General features: G+C 40.1%; 1 long non-coding RNA gene across 1 annotated transcript; it reads right to left on the bottom strand.

Moving 5' to 3' along the window:
* Nucleotides 1-6,110: 6,110 nt before the first annotated feature.
* On the bottom strand, nucleotides 6,111-6,577 carry LOC138886369 (uncharacterized). The gene is made up of 3 exons (XR_011405074.1): nucleotides 6,483-6,577; nucleotides 6,345-6,398; nucleotides 6,111-6,276 (listed from the first exon to the last, which is right to left on the bottom strand). It is a non-coding gene; the product is annotated as an uncharacterized lncRNA (long non-coding RNA).
* Between the last annotated feature and the right edge of the window lie 2,570 nt (nucleotides 6,578-9,147).

Here is a 9,147-nt window from a genome sequence, read left to right as displayed (position 1 = left end):
AATTCTGTTAACCCGGGAGAAGGTGTTAGGCATTCCCGAGTTCCGTGGTTCTAGCACGGTCGCTCAACTGTCATATTCGGCTTGATTATCTGATTTTATACAATTATGAACCTACGTGCAAATTTTAACTGTTTACCGCTTTGTTATTATTTATTCAAAGAATTGCAACGTCATGAGAATGCATCTCGAATTGTGCCACGTAAATGTACCCGCAATTTTCGATACGTTCCAACTTTGTTGAGATTTGGATTTGGGTCACATAAATGTGCACCCGAGTTTAGGAAGATAACATTATTAAATACGCGCCTAAAGATACTAACGCGTTGTTATTTTGAGAAAAGCCGTAAAGTTCGCTATGCGGCCTGTCTCGAAATCTAAGCATTTGAAATAACTGTCCGTTGAGGGCCCCGCAGTTTGTGTATTCTTGTTTGTCGAGGCTCGTCTCATTCATTTTTTTTAAAGGAATTTGCAACGTCATGGAAATGCATCTCGAACCACGTCACAATCAATGTACCCGTGATTAACGACACATTTCGACTTCGTTGAGATTTGGATTTGGGTCACATAAATGTGCACCCGAGTTTAAGAGAGTAAATTATTTAAAGCGCGCCGGAAGTGACTTGCGCGTTGTTATCTTTTGGGGAAGGCCGTGAAATTTTGCTAAACGGCACATCCCTAAGTCTAAGCATTTTAAAAGAAATATTTATTGAGGGCCCCGCAATTTGTATTTTTTATTCGGCGAGGCTCATCTCATTTTTTTATTCAAGGATATCCTAAAGCGACTATGATTTTCTATTTATTGGTCTCTAAGAATAAAGAAAAATCCTAATCAATTAGCATTAAAAGTTCGGGCTTCGAATTCAAGTCCGGGTCCAAATAAAAGGAAACACCTTCTAGTTTGAACCCGCCACCTAACTTAAGGTCCGTCGCCTGCCGTTGTAAATATTAACAAACTAGCTACCATTTCGATCCAGTTCAACTTTAGCTTTATTATATGAATTGGATTATTGGAGTTAATCTATGTGGAATACAAAGCCATTTTTTGTGCTCTTTTTACGGTTTGTTGAAAAATGCATCAATGCTTAAAACTGACATCAAGCTAACATTAATCACTAACATTCGAGAACTAATATTAGTTACTAACATTATTTACATTGCTATTTAAAATGATGTTATTTACTCAAGTGAACTCGCGATTTCAGAATTAGACCTATTAAACCAACATGCTGATTTCCATGAACTATTTGAACCTGTTTCGTGGCATAACCTATTTGAAACTATTACGCGACTACTGGAAAAAAAAGAATTAACTACACTATATTTCATAACTAGTAATCACCAACTAAGATTAATTACAATTGATATTCCATGTTTGTAGAAATAGATTCAATCAGTCCAGTTTATGCATTTCAAAATCATTCCAATACATACTATGAAATATCAAGTGAACTACTGCTTATACATCAAATTAAACACAAAGAAATAGTTATTTTCAGAAATCCATTCCAACAACTCTTTACTTCCTTTCCATTAAATTTGAGGGCTTTAGAACATGTGAGCGGAACCAAAATGTGGTTTATTTTTACTCAAAATACTCAAATAAGTGTAAAAAAAAGTTACCAAACTATATATAACGCCACAAATAGTGGCGCTATACAGTAACATTAACTGCACCGTTACTGTATAGCGCCACTATTTGTGGCGTTATACTGACACACCTTACATAGCGCCATTAATAGTGGCGCTATACGCCTTATTACCTGACCCCACCAATAATTTCTGGGTTCAATAATTTAAATGCGTATAAAGCCACTTTTTGTGGCGCTATATACAAAAAAAAACGACTAGCCATTTTCTATATAAACATCGTAGAATCGCCACAACTTCATTCAAAAATTTTTTTTAACTCTTGTTGGTTTCTATTGTTGTTAAATTCTCCAGCATTTTTTCATTATGTCTGAAGAACGTAGAATAAGAGTATCATTATATTGGGGGGTGAGGTTGTGATGGAGAATAACTCTGTGGGCTACAGTTTACCTGCTAAGTGTAATGTTAAATTGCCACTTTCAATGGAGTACGAAACATTGATATCGTTGTTATGCAAAAAAATGAGTGTGAGAAAACGTTCAGTGATACTCAAAGTAACCGGAAGATATCCGTATTCCGTTACGCCGCAAGGGGTTGCTTTTTACTCAGAGTTTAACATCGACGATGATGACACTTTGAGTGATTTCTTGAGGACTCCGGACGAATGCCGGGAATTTCTTGTAATCACAATGTTGGAGATGTACGTGAAGGTCGAAGACGTTCCAAAAAATGAGGTTGTGCGTAGTAGAGATAACCTCCAGTCATCGGGTGGTTATTCTGGATCACTTTTTTCCGGACATGTTCCAGATGAAAGATTTTTTCTTGATTTAAATTTATCACCGTCGGCGAATGAGCAGCGAGAAAATAATTTATACCCTGCTTTCCATAATTCACAAGAAGAGTGGTAAACTTCAATTTTCATTTGTGTTAATTATGTATATTTTTGCGTATTGAATTAATTTTAACGCTCATTTATTTAATAGGGGGTACCGGCCGGATATGAATTTTACAAGTGGCCCATCCGGTAGTCATCACCTAACTGAAAACGTCCATCATGGAATGTCATCACATTACAACTTGTAAGTGAAAAGCTACAGCCATATATAAAGCATTTATTAATTTAGTAGCTTATATTTTTGTTGAAATGTGCAGTGAAAACGAGCAAGTTGAACTACCCGTACTCACTCAATTGCCCGAAAACGACGTATTACATCAGGATCTGGCAGATGAACAGAGTGAGGAAGAGAACAACGATTACGATAACAATGCCGATGAATCAGGAGACGAGACACCATTTGCTCGTGAGGATGGTGATGAAGAGGACGAGGAGGAAGGACCCGATTTGAAGAGAGCCCCCCATAGACGAAAAGTGAACGAGTCTAAAGTGTCGTTTCATTCAAGGGAGATTCCTTATATTGATAACTTGCTAGCCGTGCCGGATGTGGAAGCTCTCACAAGGGATTTTGATGAAATCCGGACAGCAATGTGGGATGAGTCTAGACCAACGGTGCTTGCAAAGGGGATGCTTTTTCCTGATAAAGCACGCGTAAGCAGGGCTTGTAAAATGCACAATGTTAAAGAGTGTCGTGAGATGCAGGTATCGGAGTCAAGTCCGACGGTATACAAGGCTATTTGCCGCAGGTGGTTTTGGCCATGTAATTGGATGTTGCGTGCGTCGAAGAAGAAAACAGGTATGTGGAAAGTGGGTAAATACATTCCCACCCACACATGCGAAATGGACACTTTCAACGGGAATCACTTCAACTTGGATATTGACTTGATATCTCTTGTACTTATTCCGCACATCGAAGCGTCCATAAGGTATAAAATCAAAGAGTGCATTACAGCAGTCTACCAGGAATATGGCCACACAATTACTAAAAGAAAGGCATATCTTGGGCGCAAAAGAGCGTTTGAAATAGTCTATGGTAACTGGGATAAGTCTTTTGCAGATCTGCCTAGCTACATGGCTGCACTGCAGCACTTTAACCCCGAAACAGTTATTGAATGGAAGCTTGAGCGGAGTCCAGGTAAACCAGAATATATATTCAATTACGTGTTCTGGGCGTTTAAGCCAGCAATTGATGGTTTTCCATATTGCCGGCTCGTAATATCCATAGACGGAACTCATGTCTATGTAAAGTACGATATCAAGCTATTGATAGTCGTGGCAGTGGATGCTAATGGACAGATATTTCCTCTAGCTTTTGTTGTTTGTGCCAATGAAAGCACAAAGACGTGGACGATGTTTTTGAACCACCTGAAAGAGCACGTTGTCAAACATCGTTCAGGTATTTGTCTAATATCTGATCGGCACGAGGGTATATTAAGTTCTGTGGAGAACCTTCCTGCCTGGCAAGAACCTTATGCATACCACCATTACTGTGTGAGGCACTTTAAGGCCAATTTCAAGAAGGCACATCCCAAAAAAGATCTATATGATTTGATGTGGATGGCAGCAACAGACCACCAACAACATAAATTCCGGAGGCATATGGATTCTATCAGGCAAGAAGACGATGCAGCATATCGTTGGTTAATGCGACATGATCCTGAAAAGTGGACGTTGCATGCAGATGGTGGCAGACGCTGGGGAATTCTTACTACAAACGTGTCAGAATCCTTCAACGGGTTATTAAAGTCGGCAAGAGGATTGCCCGTCACAGCCATGGTGCGTATGTCGTTCAAGCAGATGGCGGAGAGGTTTGTACAACGGTCTGCAGCTGCAACGGAATTGATGGAAAGGGGTGTTGAATTTATGCCAGTGCCTATGAAGAGATTAGAGAAATACAGACGGCGAGCACATTGGCATTCCTTTTTGCAATATGATAACGAACGAGGTATTTTTGAAGTTCGCACCGCTATCCATAATAATCGGGGTAATAATGTACATACTGTAAATGAATCCACAAGGTTATGCTCATGTGGGAAATGGTCAATCTACCACATGCCTTGTTCACATGCCATCAAGTGTTTTCAACGTGTTGGTTATGCGGAGACCAACTATATTGATCAACAATATAGTGTTTCCAAATACCTAAACACATATAGTGGTCAGTTGCAACCAGTGGGTTCTGAGCATTACTGGCCCCCAGAACCATTTAAAATGGTGTGTAACAAGTCCTATTTGCGTAAAAGACAGGTGCAGAAGAGAACGCGTATACGGAACCAAATGGATGTTAGTGATATCGTATATGCACGCAAATGTGGTATATGCTCGCAAACAGGCCACGACCGTAGAAAATGTCCTTTGGGTGGCAACAATAATCAAGCTCAGGGCGGGTGTTCTTCTATTGTACCTAACTACCCATGAGTTCATGTTGTAATAATTAGTTGTTATGTATACGATTTAAGTATTTATGAAATAATATTTTCTTGTTTGTTAATTATGATTTGTACTTTCCCTTTTTACCTATTTAAATAATAATTTAATATAATTATCGGTATATTTATTATGTGTGTTGTCTTGTCGCTATCACGATATTTAATACACAAAATATACATATGGCGCTATGTGTGTCTTGTCTTGTCGAACTAAAAAAGCTGAAAACATCATGATATGGCGCCATTAGATATGTGTGACCGGCTGACATAAAGTCGTCTCGTCAACATCATGATATGGCGCCATTAGATATGGCGCTATCTAATATAGCGCCATTAGATATGGCGCTATATGTGTCTTGTTTAGCCTATAAATAATGGGGTCATTGTAGTTATTTTGTGTGCTAAAAATTTCCCCCAAGAAATATTTCATTAAAAGTAAGTAAGGTTTTTATTATAAGCAAATAGTTCACAAATGGCTCAACCTGGTCGTCCACCAATTTGCTTATGTGGAAAACCATGCATGATGGATTGTGGGTGGGAAGGTGCTAACGTTGGACGCCGCTATTGGTGTTGTATGAACAAGTTGTACAAGCAACCCGACGAACCTACTTGTGAATTTGATGAATGGGCTGAGGAACCATGTTATCAGGAAAGCTACAGGGATAGATTACAGGAATTTCATAATATGTTGTTATACCAGCATAGAATACAAAAGGAGGGAGATAGAATTATTACAGAAATGAGGGAGAAACTGAAGGAGGTGGAAGATAAAAAATGGAGAGCAGAATGGAATTGTGAAGCACACAAGGAACGCAACGAAAAATATAAACGGGAACTTGCGGAGGTGAAGGCGAGAGTGAAAGAGTTAGAAGAAGAAAAAGAACAAATGGAAGAACGATTTAAGTGGTTGGAGCGAAGAATAAATGACAACTGAGGATGGAGCATTGGCGTATATGTGTTTAGTGTCATTTTCATATGTCATGTATTTTTATTATGTTGGCCTGTTATGTTTGTGTTTGTGTTGTAGTAATGTTTTCATTGTTTGTTATACTAAATTTTATTTTAATTTAAGTGGAAGTTAAGTTTAAGTTGTTGTGTTATACCAAATACTATAAAACGAAATGAGAACTAAAAAAAAGTAACTGTCATATTCGACTAAATATTATTTACACCAAAAAAACAAAAAAATGGAAGACCGAATCAATGTGTCCCGCATCCGGTGTGTCTCAAAGTAGCCGTTGGCCTGAGGCGCATCCCCTGCCGCCCGGGTACGCTATCAGGATCATCATCATCAAGTCGTCTCCTTATGGCCGGATGCGGCACAGGATGACATGTATCGGTGGTGCTGTCAGGTCCAGTAGAAGGCTACATAATAATATCAAACTTAGTATAGAAAACTACATAACAATTCACAAAAATTTATATTGGCTTACCATAATCGTGTCTGGATCCTGAATGTAGTCATCTGTCGCAGCATCGCATGAAGCCTAAAAAGTAAATTAATAAAGTTAAAACAAAATAAATAAGTTATAGTAAAAACAGTAATAAAATTAATACTAATAAACTCATACATGCGCATGTGATGAGCTGCTATAACTCAGTCGGTGCCCACTATCAAAATCTCGGATCGGTCGAGACTCATCAGTGGTAGACGAGCCAGGGAAATATCTACCCAACTCCACTCCTTGAAAATCCGAGCCCATGATCAAGAATTTACCCGATGGGGTCACCTGCGACGTCCCTGGGGTGTCATAAATGCCAAGGCTGTAAGACGGCATGTCGGTCTCATGCATGCCACCTCCCATATCAGCAGCAACATCATCAGCAGGAGCCTCAAAGCCCCCTTGCTGGGGACCTCCTCTCCGCCCACGACCACGTCGTCCAACACCAGCAGGTCGTCGTGGAGCAGCAGCAGCTCGTTGGCCACCACCCCGTGGCATACCACGACCTCGCTGGTACGTGGCTGGGTCAACATAATCTGGCTAGTGTGCCAAACGCTGATCCGATCGGCCTCGCTGCAGTGTCTGGGCAGCCACATCCATTAAGCGACGACTATATTCCTGCATGATCACAGGGTCGTGGACATAACTCTGCATCTGCTGCCCCATACGATATACGGTATGCAATCCAATCGCCTGCACAAAAGTTTTTAATATAAACTACGTATTTGACTAGAAATTACTATTAATGTAATTGATAATAACAGAAAACATACCAGAGCCTCATGTCTCCCGGCGTATGAGACGTACCGACCATCTACCTGATGAACTGGGTTCCCGATAAAAAGTCGGGAAGCAGTGCAGTACCATGACATATAAACTTCGATAGGAAAGTGTTGCGGAGCTGGGGTCAAGTCCCCTCGGCTGTCCCAAATACCCAACTGCGCTGTCAGCCACTCAATAAATGTGTCGTCCACTCTCATCCTATCATCTCTCTCATAATGTAAAGGATCCCATGCAGGCTGACTCGGTATAGACTGCGGAAATCCAAACTGACGAAATAGTCGCTCTAAGGAATGATGCTCAACAATATCGAGGCACGTGAGAGGGACGGAAGCCCTCCAAATATGGAGATCGTGCGTGCAATACGCTGGTAGGGTACCTATCAACTCTTCGCTGTACGGCGTCCAGATGAACTATCAAATAATAACACAAACCGTTAGTATGCGCAACACCTAGTTAAACAATAGTTGGTAAGTTTAGTTAGATATTCACATGTGCATCCTCCAGAAAATCCAACACATCCCTACAGAAGGGGAGATTATGATGGCCATGATACTCTCATGCAAGTCTACGACGCAATACCCACCTACAAGCTAGAGGGAGATCAGGAATATGTACATTAGCCGGTAGTTGTGGTAGAGGTGGCCGAAGTTGCAGAAATCGCTCCCACACCCAAACCTAAAACAGAAAGTTGACGTAAAGATTAACTATAACTAGGTAGAATTGTAACTAAACGACAAATTATTTGAATAAGTTGTCACCTGTAGAAGTGGCAGAAAGCCAGAAACGTCTCTGTGTGTGCCCATGGATGCCCGGCACATCTGCCTGTACAAAAAAGATAGGACAGCACCACCCCAGCTGTAGCTGACTGTATCATCGAAGTCCGCAATATGATGCAGAAAACGAAGGCTCACTAGGTTCCCCGAAGTGTTCGGGAACAAGACCCCCCCAAATAGAAGGAGCAACAACAGCCTCGTATATTGCTCCACATCCACCTCCGCTGAGTCGTCGGTGATAGTATCGTGGATCTGCACCAAGTGGTCTCTAATGGGGACCAACCGCATACGACTGCTCCCAATTGCTACATCTGGGTCCTCGGACCTGAAGCCCGTGAGCCTGTGCAGCATATCCATATATGAAGCCCGGTTAAAATATCTCATGTTCCCAGACAGTAAAACTGGCAAGCCATCGGTGGACAGGCCATATAAAATCTCGACGTCCTGGAGTGTGATGGTGGCTTCGCCGATGGACAGATGGAAAGTGTGCGTCTCCGGTCGCCACCGCTCAATCAACGCCGTGATCAAAGCATAGCCGAGCTGTATCCGGCCAATGCTAATGATCCTATATAATCCCATCTCCTCCAGGTGATGGACCACACGGGGATGTAGAACGCGGGGAGGAGTCAAAAACTCCCACAATAAATCCACTCTCCTGCCCCGAAAAGTCTGCGTAAGCAACTCTCCCCCCCATATATGCTCGGATCTATGCTGGGGCTGTAGGGGTAGTAGCTCCGACGTCCGAGGGCCGGGATGTATAGGTGCATCCATGTCGTCAACTGCAAATTCATAATTTTTAATAACTATCATTAAAATTTATGTGTGTTTTTTATAATTTAAATTCATATTTTTTAACAACTTAATTGTAAAAATTATATATATACTTATGGGTTTCGTGCTAGATTTTCTGAGGCCCAGTGGTACCAAACTATCATTAATAATTTTATGTTTTTTTAATAATTTTTATTCATATTTTTTAATAACTTAATTGTAAAAATTATATATACCTATATATAATTTTTATAATTATGGGTTTCGTGCTAGATTTTCTGAAGCTCAGTGGTACCAAACTATCATTAATAATTTTATGTTTTTTTAATAATTTTTATTCATATTTATTTAATAACTAAATTGTAAAAATAATATATATATATATATATATATATATATATATATATATATATATATATATATATATATATATATATTATAATTATGGGTTTCGTGCTAGATTTTCT

Source organism: Nicotiana sylvestris, chromosome 2 (assembly GCF_000393655.2).
Source record: "Nicotiana sylvestris chromosome 2, ASM39365v2, whole genome shotgun sequence".
NCBI lineage: Eukaryota > Viridiplantae > Streptophyta > Magnoliopsida > Solanales > Solanaceae > Nicotiana > Nicotiana sylvestris.
This window is presented reverse-complemented; position numbering and strand designations above follow the sequence as displayed.